The sequence below is a fragment of the Sinohyriopsis cumingii genome, chromosome 15 (genome assembly GCF_028554795.1).
Source record: "Sinohyriopsis cumingii isolate HCF-2022 chromosome 15, ASM2855479v2, whole genome shotgun sequence".
Taxonomy (NCBI): domain Eukaryota; kingdom Metazoa; phylum Mollusca; class Bivalvia; order Unionida; family Unionidae; genus Sinohyriopsis; species Sinohyriopsis cumingii.
Window position 1 is genome coordinate 144,730,252 of NC_142975.1, and position 12,803 is coordinate 144,743,054.

A 12,803-nucleotide genomic window follows, 5' to 3' on the forward strand; every position below is an offset into this window, starting at 1 on the left:
GTGATGGTTCCTAACTGACCGGTGGCTTCGTACAGGGACAAGTACGACCTCAAGTAATTCTTCTTGTCAAAGTTAGGTTCGAAAGGTCGGGTACACAAGCTCTTGCCATCGCGACTGACTTCGATCTTGGACACGTCAAAGTGTTTAAAGTGGAAAGGATTTTTAGCCAAAGTTCCGTTGAAGGCTGCATTCTCGACGATACCAAGGATCATCTAGGGGCGTATTATCCTCATCGACAAGTAACTGCTATTCAGATCGATGTAATCTTCGGGCTGTCCTTTGATTTCAAACTCGATGGGAGCTGAGGCTGTCAAAAAGGAGACGGGGTGAAATTCCACCCACTGGAATTCTTGCATGGTCATCATGGTGGGGGCATGGCAAACAGATCCATGTCCGACTTGGAACAAGCGCAAGATTCTCGGTGCATCATTTTGTTCTTTCTCAATAATCGAAAACGTCTAAGTCTCGAACGGTTCTTCTTTTCTTTGTCTTTCTAGAAGTGTGAAGTCTGGTGAAAGGGTGTTTTCTTCGTCGTCTCTTTCTGCCTTGTCCTTGCTGAATGCCTGACTCAGTAGCGTGCAGGGCATTTATAGGTGTGTCTCGTCGGCCCAAAAGGTCTTTACCCGTTTGCAGCAAGACATTTTTGCCTGCCCTCATGAAGGCTTCTTTAGGGTTTTGTTTGTCGATGATGACATTTAGGAGAAATTCTTTGCCTTGCGTCAGTGCCGCATCTTTCAAAGCGTGCAATCCGCGTGTCACCATCGGTTTCAACACCGGGGCCACCGAACGAAAGGCTGATTTTAACATATCTCCTAAACCGTGTCCTCGCTGTCGAGCAACCCCTCGGTACACTGGATACATGACTTACGAATCGTGAGAGAACCGTTTGCCACTTCCCAATGGGCTTCGTGAACTAATGGGATGGCCTGAGGTAATTTGGCCTTGTAACAGCACAACGTGTTCTTGGGAAACACCTCCATGGAACTGTCACTAGGTAAGGTTAAGTAAAATTGGTTTTGGTGAATCATAATTCCAGAGTTCTGTGGCTGTCCGAGGGGTTACTGGACGTCAGAGGCGTGTCTCCGCCCAAAATAGGGTTGTTGTTGTTGTTATTGGAGTGGTGACTGACACTGGCACAGGACACAAGGTTCCCCTGGTTCCCGTTGGAAGAAAATTTCAGGGACGGATTGGGAAGCAGGTAACCGATGCAGCTGCTCAATAAAATGGTCCACAATTGTTTGTCTCCTTGTTGCAAACTTAAATTGGCGATGGCTGCCCCGATGACACAATACACCACGAAGATTTGGCAGAAAAAGACGATTTGCGTTTTAGGCACACGTTCTCCGCACCACACCCACAAAGGTTGTTTTTGTAAATCTTGCAGAGAAGAACTGGGTGAAGGAGTGGTCGACGTAGCTGCGTCTGTATGAAAGGGCATGATGGTCACTTCTTTTTATAGTCGATGACTTGCGAAGCGTCGATCCAAGAATCAAAACTGGGTGGATATCCTTTCCAACGTACTTTGACTTCTTTGACACGTCGTTTGTCCACTTTACGGGTTCTGCGTTCGAGAATGCTTTCGATATCGTACACGTCGTCTTCTTTTTTGGTGACACGTTGTAACTCGGGCAAATAAAACGTTCCTTTGAGCACTTCTCCGTTCATGTCTTCCAATTTATAGACGGTAGGATGACGGCCATGCACTCGTCCAGTCACACGAAACAATTCGGTCGTCCAGTTAGGTAAGTAACCTTTGTCGAAAGTGCGTTTGGTTTTGCCAATGCGCACCCAATCTCCTACTGTCTACTCTCCACTTTTCTTGGGGACAGCCCTCGTCGGGGACGTACCAAACAGGCGCTCAAACACTAGCACTTCGTTGTCGGGAGTCGCTTCTTGCGGGGCACGTCCAATGCTTCGATGGTAAGATTGGTTGTACGCTTGCACCAGGTGCGGTAAGATGTCGATGTACTTCAGAGTGTGGTGATGCGTAAAATATTTCCACATGCGTTCTTTCAAAGTGCGTTGAAAACGTTCTACAATGCTGGCTTTGGTTTCGGGATTCTCGGTGGTAAAAAAAATGAATGTCACGTTTCTTTAATTCTTTTTGGAAAGCTTCGTTCGGAAATTCGGTACCTTTGTCCGTTTGCCATCGAAGAGGGTGACGACCACTTTGTTTCAACACCCGTTGCAGGGTTCGCACTAACTCGCTGCTCGATTTGGAAGTCAAGGGCACGACCCAAGCAAATTTGGAAAAGACGTCGATGACACAAAACAAATATTTGTAGCCACGATTGTAGCTGGCCAAATGAGAGACATCGGCTAAATCGGCTTGCCATTGATGATCGATGCCTTCCACTTGGGTGCGACTTCTGGAAAACTTGCGTCGAATGGGTTTGTGTAAAGTGTAGGTAGCTTGTTCTTGTAACCATCGTTCCACGTGAGGTAAACGGAGACGTTTCAGTCGAGTTTTGGCAGCACGATATAATTTTTGAACTCCTGCTTAACCTGCAGGATGGGAGGGATCGTAGTAAATGCTGGCTAAGACTTTTTCCATGTGTTGGTTGGTGTGTTAATAAGGCACGCACTCTTGGAGGATGCTACTCTTTTTCTCTTGGGGTACTTTCTTGGATTGCAATGCTTTGCGTGTGCGACCGGCACTATGTGTTGAAGAGGAGGATGCCTGAGCGAGGGATATCGGTTATTGTTTCACCGCTGTCTTCACTTCTGTCTTCCCTTTCTTTTTCTCTTGTGATGAAGAAGGGGTGGTCATCATCTTTTTAATCCATCCAATTCTGGAGGTAGGTGGTGTTGTTAACTTGCGTACTTTTTCTGGTGGAGTTTGAAACCCTTCTTCTTCTTCTTCTTTTTCTGTCTTGGTCACTGGTAGTGGTGGTGGTACTGGTGATAGTGCTGGACTTTTCATCAAGGTCTTAAAATCTTTCAGAGTGGGTAGAGCTGTTTCGTCTAAAGCTTTCTGGTGAAAGAGTTGCAGTCGTTGCAAGAGTTGACCGTACTTTTGCGATTTTTCTGTTTCGGACAAATCTTGGCGATCCATCAAGGACTGCAATTCGTGTTGTAACTGGGACATCTCGCTCAAATGGGGATTGGGAGGTAAATGCGGGGTGCGTTGTTCTTGCCAACGATGGTATTCCATCCATCGTTTGTAAGGCACTAAAGCTAGTTTTCGTCCTTCCATGGGGTTGTTAGGGGTCGATTCTGAGATCTTGCGACTTCAGAGCTCTTTTTATCTTGCTCCCACCAGTCCTCCCAACATGGTTCCCAAGACTCCTTTCAGCAATGGACCTAACAAGAGTGGTAAAATGCCTCCACGTTGGTTCAACATCTTCTTCTTTTGACGAATGGGAATTTTCTTTTGAACCATTTGGCGAAGAACGTGACGATGTTTGCCTAAGCATTGTTTCTGGTGTTTGGACAAAGGGATCGTGCCTTTCAACACGTTCAAACAACATTCGCACACGGTATCGATGACCTCTTTTGAGGCTGATTGAATGAGTTTTTTCGTAGGGGTGGAGAAGCTTTGGACAGGACAGATAACATGTCCCCATGTTTGACTAAACGAGGCAGTCCTTTCCTTTTCTTTCCTTGGGGTTGTTTAGAAGAGGGATGTTTTCTGGAGGGTGACATCTTCAGGAGCACCAAAACACTGATACCCCGACTTGGTCACACACCTTTTTTATACTGGAACGCGTCGCCACTGATTGTCTTTACGTCATATCAACTTCAGGACAGGCATGACACGTCGTGCAGGGGTACGCAACGGACTAAATCGAGCCAGTTCTTGCTTGGACAAATCCAGTAAACTTTGTAACATGCCCGATCTTTCTTGGACTTTGATTTTGGGAGAAGGTACTTTGTGAGCAGCGGCCACTGCCAATAAATTGGAGGGTCCTGCCACTGGGGAAGTTCTTGGGGTCATCAACGGAGAAGTTCTTGGTGTGATCAACGTCTCCGAGTACTCTTCAGTTCTTGGTGTCATCAACGGAGAAGTGGATGAACGTGAGGCTGCCGGAGACGCAGTCACCGCTGTGGCAGGTCGTGGTTTGCGAGTGTAAGGTTGTGTCCTGGCCAAAGTGCCTCTCTTGCGACTAGTTTTCTTCTGTGGGCTTTTCTTTTTCTGGGGACTTTTTCTCTGTTTCTTTTTCTGGGGGCTTCTTTTCTTTTTCCGGGGTGGTGTCTGGTAAGAGGAGGGTCCCGCCACTGGAGAAGTTCTCCTTGGGGACCTGGTCTTTTTCTTCTTCTTGGAGCTTCGTTTGACTTTTTTCTTGGGGAGAACTTTGGGGGCATTAGGATCCCATCTTAAGAGAGAGCGAATGATGAGCCCTCCTAGAGTACCGCTCCCTCCAGGTTTCAAAATGATTTGTTTTTTGGTTTGAGTGTCGATGCGGGGATCGGCCAGTTGGGTCAAAGCGACTTTGTTTCGATCAAGCGTTTGGTTTGATGAGGAATCTGAATGATCCCTTGCAGTAATTGACGTGCCGTCACCGTGAACCATCGTAAGACTTCTTTGAGACTAGCTTCTAAGACACGAGCTCGTGTTTGTGGATTTTTTTCTCGACTGATGCCATACAAGGCACGAATCAATTTGACGGGAAGATGCGACTGAAGGGACGTCATGTTCAAAATGTGTGTAAGACAGACGAAAAGTGTCTGAGGTTTTTATAGATTTTTTTGTGGAGTGAAATTAAGTCGAGGACGGAGACGTGTACAGGACAGGCCCTCCGTCTTGGCACCAGTGGTGAAACAAGTGGGCACGAAATCGCAAATCATCGGGGGTCATAGGTTTCAAATCGACAAGTAAATAGGCGTGTGGAGTTTGAGTGGCATCGTCGTACGCCTGAGTCAGCCAAGGCGTTCCTAACTGTTTGGCTAAGACTTGCACTTGCGATTTATCTCGAGGGCTTTTAAACAAGACCACGTAATGTGCGTTGAGACTGATGGTGCGATGGGCTTTACTTTGTTGAAACAAATTTTGGGTGATGCAAACGACACTGGCATTACGATGATGCCCTTTGCGCGTGAACCACAGTTTAATTTCTTCTTCGTCTTCTCCTAACATGTCGTCGAAAATGACCAAATGGGTTTGACGGGAGTCAGAGACGATGCCGTCGTCTTCTTTAGGAATGCCTTCCACAAACACGATGGAATCGCCTTGACTTTCTCGCAAGAGGCTGTACGCCTATTGCCACTCTTTGTAACACCACACGATCCGCTGAGGTGGTCGATCGATCAAATGATGTTTATGTTCGATCAAACGTTTGACGAATTCGGTTTTGCCTGAACCGCTAGGTCCAGCAATGAGCATGTTAAAGGGATGGCGAAGATACAAAGCCTCCCAACTGGCACGATCTAAGTGTTCGTCGATGACTTTGACAGTGGAGGAAGAGGGAGCAGAGACAGCAGAGGTAGCCATAGTGTCAGGAATGTCACTTGTGACACGAAAACAGACAAGACAAGAGTTTATATACTTTTTTCAGGACACGTTTATTGAATGTTTTAAACATGAACACGAAAGACAAAAATACATAAAAGCCAAAGGCTTAAGTACAACGATAAAAGACACATGATAACCATTAACGTGGAATAAAAACAAGTGTCTGTACAACATGTTTTGGGTAATGTTCTGACCAGTTCTATAGGGGGTAAGGTCACACAAGTGTCCTCCCGAAAGGGTCTTTCAGGCCTGTCCACGACAGTCCTGTCCTGGGTGACGGGTTCTTCTGGCACCGTCACTAACACAGGTTGAAAAGCAACTTTTTTCTTTGGTCGTTGAAAGGAAGGATCACAACATACTGGGCCACTTTTTGGGTCCAAGCCTCAAAAACCCATTTTTTCCAGTCACGGACATCTGTCCAGTGGGGGTGTAAGTCACAAGCTACACACACATCGTCATACACGTCTTGGGTAGCTAAAAGTTGACGAATCTTTTTTTCTCGTAGAGGTCGAGAAGTATCCAGATGAAAACGCAAGGGTTTGAGCAAAAGGAGTCTCTCGTGAACATTTAAAGGCACCACTTTCATGTTGAATGGGGTGGTAAGTACTGTTCGTAAAGAGTCCACAAAGAATCGGCTGGTAAACGAAATCCCAGAAAACAAGTCACTAAGACACACACTATGCGTCGTCCCAAATTGAATGGATACAGTTCTTGTAATAATCGATGGTAATGATCCACGGTTTGAATATGGTCCTTCCACGGAATCTGTTCAATTACATACAACATAAGTCGCGGCATGGCAGCCTGTTTTTATAATCTCTTTGTTTCGGAAACAATACACGTACTTTCTAGCCAGACATCTTCGTTCTCCAGTGGGGAATCTAAATATTCCATACTGTAACCTAAACTTCAAAGTTTGTTTAGGAGTTTCCTCTTCCGCTAAGTAGATTCCACGTAAAATATGCTGGTAATCCTTTAACTTGTCTTCCTCAATGCGTTGCACTAGGTGAATCTCGAAGTAACCAAAATGATCAACACGTGGATCATCGGGGCCCTGGAAGTATTGAACAAGGTCTGACCACTGAAACAATTTCTGACGAATCAGTTCTTTTATACCATTCAGGTACCAGTGGTTAAAGATCTGGTGACGTAACGGATGCAATTGTTCTTTACGTTTCACTTGTATTTTGACCAGCTCTCGGTAAATCCTTTCTCTCAACTCCACAGGCAAAGCACGAATGTTCTCTTGTAAAGTATCCATGAATAGGTCATGCTAAATCCTCTTTTGTCTGACACAAGACATGTACTGTTTGCACAGACATGGTTTTAATTCACTGTCAAATCTAAATCGTTTAAACAGTAATTTACACGTTAAAATTCGTTCAGAAGTTTCCTCTTTCACTAAGTCGACATTGCGTACAAGATGTTGGTAATTCGTTAACTTTTCCTCTGGAATTGGATCCAGTACGTTTACAATGTAGTAGATAGAATTATCCATACCAAACCATTCCTTTTTAAAACCAGGGGGTCGTCGATCAATGTCTGTCCAATGGAACACTTTCAACTCAATCAGTCTTTGTATAGCATTCACGTACCAGTGGTTCAAACACCGGTGACGTAACGGATGCAACTGTTCTTTACGTTTCACTTGTATTTTCACCAGCTCTCGGTAAATCCTTTCTCTCAACTGCACAGGCAAAGCACGAATGTTCTCTTGTAAAGTATCCATGAATAGGTCAGTCCGTACAATTCACAATCTTCTCCTAGAGCAAAAGTAATCCACATATTGAGTAATTTCTGACCACTGCCATTCAGGGTAACGTCCAAGAATGTCACTGAACTCTTTTGATGCAAACGGTCTAGAGTAATACAGTAGGACGAATGCACACTTGACCCAAAGAAATCTAACACTTTGATTAATTTTTTTCACTTTCCTCTTGTGAATTTCTCGGCACAAAAGTTCTACAGTCACCCATTGAGATTTCACTCTGTCAAACCCTTGCCAAACTTCCTTGTAAATCTTCTCTTGCAGTTCTTTAGGTAATGATTCAATATCGTTTTTGAAATGAAGTTTAAATACTGGTCTCGGTGATGTCCAACATTTGACTCCTAACCAATCTGGTTTCTTCTTCCTCGTCAACGACATGGTAAGTTACTTCAATGTCTCGGTCCCACAATTCGGTGACCATCGAGCATGTTCTACGTAGGCCGAATCTTGTGGTTCCCAGTGGTGAAGTGACACACCGCAACTGAAGCACTTGACTTTATCTCCTTCGCCCAAGTAAAACAATCCGGCTCTGACTAATTCTTCGGGGGTCGGTCCTCCCAGATACTTAGGCCATTTTCTTTTGAACGATTGAAGATGATTTTCAAAGTCGCAGTATTCCGACAAACTCACAGGAAACGAATATTCGTCTTTCACAGGTTCGTTTCGATGAGGGTTGGGTGACATGGACAGGAGTTTGCTCAGAGCTGGATGACATCCGTAGGGGGGGGGGGGGCGTAGACGTGAAGGTGAACATCCCCCTTTAAAACGAAACCCAGTAAAATGTCCAAGAGGACGAGCGGCATCGCTTTCGCATCCCTCAGGATTGACACGCACAGCATCACTTTCCATGGTAGGGGTAGTGAGAACAAAGTTCCCATGATGCTTTACGGCATCGCTAAGGTCACAACGTACAGCATCGTACCCATCGCAAGGCTCACAATCGCATTCCACTTCCGAAGCCCCACACTTGAAGTGTGCCTGTCTAAACTTGTTTTCTGTTTCTCTGAAAGTATTCATCTTGTTCGCTCGGTCTTGGTAGTCACAATGAACTATCGATCTTGACCATAGCCCCTTTTTATACTAGTCGCAATGCAGTCTCAAGCTTGTACATCGTTCCTTTTTTATGCTTTTTATGTCTTGTTTTGGAAGGTACCGTCTCTAAGGTGCCGTCATCATTGTACCGTAGTGTCATGGGTGGAAAGGCCATAGAAAGGTAAGGGCAGTGCGGAGACCATCGAGTATGTTCCAGAATAGCTGAATCTTTATAGATACATAGATCCATTCGTAACTTCAGACCACAAGCGAAACACTGTACTTCGTATCCCAATCCTGACTCAGGTCCCAAGTAGACAAATCCTGTTCTAACTAAAACATGCGAAGAAGGTAATCCTTCCGTATCCGTAGGCCATTTCTGAAACGTGTCCAATCGACGGGCACAATCACAATAGTCAGGTAAGAAGACTGGAAAAGGGTAGGGTTTGAACTTGGAGTTCTCATCTGGTTTCTCACTTGATTCTTGCTGTGGCGAAGTCATCCTTCTGGTGGATGGCTATCCGCTTACAACCAATGTTTTATACCAACATGTCCATACGGCAAAGTAAAGTGGTTGGGCAGTCGCACTCGCTTCTGGTACACGATTTGATAGACTTTTTCCAAGGCTCGACTGACGATGTGGTGAGTGTGTAAACGTACAATCTTGTTGGGTTGATAGGTGGTCACTTTAAAGTGTTCATCTTCTTTAGACTGCAAAGCTTCTTTCAATACGCCAAAGTTGACCACATTACTGGTACGATAATTCAGAGTCAATCCTTTCACTTTACACTTCGTGTGCACTTCTCCTTGTTTGTCCCGGTATTCGTAGCCGTAATTTTTTGGACCGCCACTCACGAAACTTAAAATCTTGTCGTCGGGATGCTCCTCTGTCCAGGCTCCTAAACGGTCTCCTTCGATGTCAGGGTGCTGTTGACTCGTATGATGGATGTAAATGCAACTGTCCGTGTCAAAGTACAGGACGCGTTCCCCTAACAGTTCTAAAGCTTCGTACAATTTTAGGCGAGCATGGGCTGTCACGTAAGCCGCAATGATGACATTTCCAAAGGGGTCGTCTTGTACAAAGTCCAGATCTTCTTCGTAATTGACCAAGATCAAATCCTCGCGAACGACGTCCACGTGTTTCATGTATTTGGTTTTGTCGTGAATCATCTGAAAGTAGCGGGAAGGTTCTGTCAAATATTCCGTCTTGGGTAAACACGGGCGTTGTGCCATTTTACCCCACAAGCAATTTAACATCACTTTGGCAAACGATCGCCTGCCTTCGTTTTTCTCGATGTGGTCTAAAGAGATGCCTTCTTGTTTATAGTATTTCTCTTTGAATTTTATTTGGTCTTCGGGAATGTGACCTCAGGAAGGATAGCCGCTGGCTTCTTGTTTCAGTTTCAAAAAGGCACCCACGTAGTCGGCGAAAATGCCTTTCTGAGTGGGGTCACCTTTGTGGTATTGTTGTGTCTTGGGAAAGTGACAAATTTCGTACACTTCTAACAGTTGGTATCCCATGTCCAGAGCTTTGAACAATTCCACGCTGACCCACGTCCCCGTCAAGGCTTGTTCTTCCTGGGTGTGATGACAAGGTTGGTCTTGGTTGCACGTTTCGGCACATGTACGGCACAAAGGAAACATCAGTTTGCCTTGACAATGGTGAGATAAGACGGGATGGTACAAGTCGGTGGGAGGCAAAACTTTGCACTTGATCAAGTCTTCGTATTGTCGAATGTTGGCCAGGTCAATGTGTTCCGTCAACAATTGCGGGTGCCCTGCAGGAAAGCGACAATATTTGCATACGTAGGGATACAGCGAACACACGTCCAAGTATTTATTTTCTTCTCCTTTCTCTGCGTCGGCTTGGTACAGCAAACAGCTGGCATTGGTCCTTCCCCCGTACAAACTATCCCTTGGGTTCAGGGGGTCCATGAACTGGTAACTTTCCACGAGGCGTTTAAACTCGGGATCGGTTTTCAAACGGTGATCGTATTCGTGTTCCCACATTTCCACCACTTGGTATCCTTCCTGTTCTAACTTTAGGCGTCGCTGACAAGTGGCCTGGTACAAGTCTTCCATGGTTCGTTGTAAAAACTGATTTTTAGTGTCACGATCAGAGTAGCAGACGGGACATCCGTGAAATAAGCAACCCTTAAACTCGTACACGATCTTGGGGTTTTCTAAGTCCCAGCCATCGACAGAATGCGTTCCGATGGTCTTTTCGCCTCCTCCGTTGCGGGCATGCTGAATCCACTTGTCTTCCTTGTCGCACAAGTAATGTAACCAGCGTAGGGCTTTGACCGAGTATTGACGTTTGACATAGTTGGTCGTTTGAGGACTGATGACAGCCACGGTGTTTTCAGGCATGAATCGTTGCCTGTACACTAAGGAACACGCTTTGGCAATGGTGCAAGCTTCTTTCAAAGGATCGACCCATCCGTGTTCCATGAACAGTTCTCGAAATTTTCCACAACAACGTCGGAAAATGTCCACGTCGGAACGACAATACTTTAGCATTTCTTCCTGAAAGTCGAAAGGGTCGGAGGCGTGAGCCTGGTACCAAGCGTAGAAAGCTTCTCGTTGTTCGGTACGCATGTTGTCGGGGTCGTAATAGTGAGCCTCAGGTAAATGGGGTAGAACGGCGTGTTGATTGGCTTCCGTATTGAAAAAGTGTGGAAAATACCCTTTAGCCATTTCTGTCATTCCAAATGTTTTAGGCATTCGACTCAAAGGCATGGCCAAATAGCTCATGGAATCTTTAAACTGTACTTGTCCCACTTGCATGGAAATGATTTTGGCTCCGTTCAAAATCACTTTAGGACGTTCGGTGCCTTGTTCCGTATAGTACCTCAAAAGAAACTGTCCATCGTATCCGGAGAAATTGTGATCCATCACCGTGGCATGACGATGACAATCTCCGTAACGTTCGATGTCCTCTTGGCTCCACGTCTTGTCGATGGGGTATAAGACCCATCGGGCGAAATCGGCTAGTGTCTTTGGTCCCCGAAAGATTTTTTCACGTCCTCCAGGAATCTTGCTGCAGTGAGGGCAATGACTGAAGATAGGTTCTTGAATACACTTCTCGCACGCTCGATGAGCCACGCAGAAATTAGGAATGTGAATACCGGTCTCTTGCATGCATTCGAAATCGAAAAAGATGAAATTGCCTTTCTTCTTGTGACCGTCCTCTTTCTCTGGTGGGGGTTGGTATTTTTGCACGTAGCATTCGTGTTCCAAGTCCACGATGTGGTGACAAATGTGACATTTTTTCTTTCCTGAACATACGTGTGCCTTGGCATTATTATTGGTACGTATGCCTTGTCCACACGTAGGGCACAATCTCAGAAGTTGACAAGCACATTTCTGCTGTGAACCTTGCGTCTTCAGATGTTGTTGGTAACAGGCAGGGCTGACAAACGTGCGCAGACAAGCTGGACAATGCACTCGTCCTTGTCCTTCGTTCAGACAGGGTGGAGAGGCCAAACATCCTGAGCATTTCGATCCACAATGTTTGTGTTGCTCTCGATTATTATAACCATGGTCACATTTCTCACAGTAATAACCGTATCCCAGGAATCCAGTGATACTGGTAATGGTATCGAAATGGTCATCGTGATAATAGACATGAATGTATTTTCCATCCTTAAAGTCTTTCCCTCGAAACAACAGAGGTCCGCGCACTTCTTGAGGGTGCACTTTCAAGGTGTAGAATGGAGCTAGGACATCTTGCAATGTTTGCATTTCAGGAATGCCGCAAGGTGTGTCTTTGGACAGTCCGGCTTCTTGCAACAGGAGTTCTGCTTCACTTCGTTGTTTGGCTCGGTTCGATTTTCGAATGTTCTCCCAGTCTCTTTTCCATTCTACCCTGTCGTTCTTGTTGGCATAGGTTCGTCCCACTACGATGGCTCGGGCTAAACACATCTGGTCTTGAGAATTGTGAATTTGGACGTGACTCTTTTTGGTGCTGCAAAGGTCGTTCACCAATAACACCTATTGCGTTGTCCGGTCCCTTGAGGAGGAGAGACGTGGGTCATGTCCAGTGTGGCTTTTCCATCGGTGATGTCAAACTGGTCATTGGATTGTTGCACGTGTTGAATCTTGTCCATGACTTTGGAAGCGGTCAGTTCTGCAGGGGTGCTAAACTCGATCCAAACAGGGGATTTCAAACCGTCGTGTTGTATGGAGAGTCTCAAGCGATCGTCTTCTTTGGGTTGACATTGTCGCTTGAGTGTGGTGAGCAAAGAATCCCACTATTCGGTGATGAACCCCTCTGCTTTCTCTAACGGTACTTCGGACTTGAAATCTTTAAACTTCACCGTGTATTTGTAAGCTGTGGTTCTAAATTTTCTAGAGGAGCGCTTTTCGGTCTCTCGAATGGAATAGTATTTATCAGGGTTGACTAAGGGTGGCGAACTTTGTTTAGAGGGTTTGGATTCTGGTTCACTCATGTCCTCTTCAAAATCACTGGCATGAACTTGTGCCAAGACTTCAGCCCTGGTACGAGGCGATAGATCACGTTTCTGCCTCTTACTTTCTTCTTCTTTCTTT

At 45.5% G+C, this 12,803-nt stretch overlaps 1 protein-coding gene across 1 annotated transcript in view; it reads left to right on the forward strand.

Annotated features, from left to right (window-relative positions):
• LOC149782981 (neuronal acetylcholine receptor subunit alpha-7-like) overlaps positions 1-12,803 on the forward strand; it is a 40,573-nt gene that overhangs the window by 14,884 nt on the left and 12,886 nt on the right. The window lies entirely within an intron of this gene.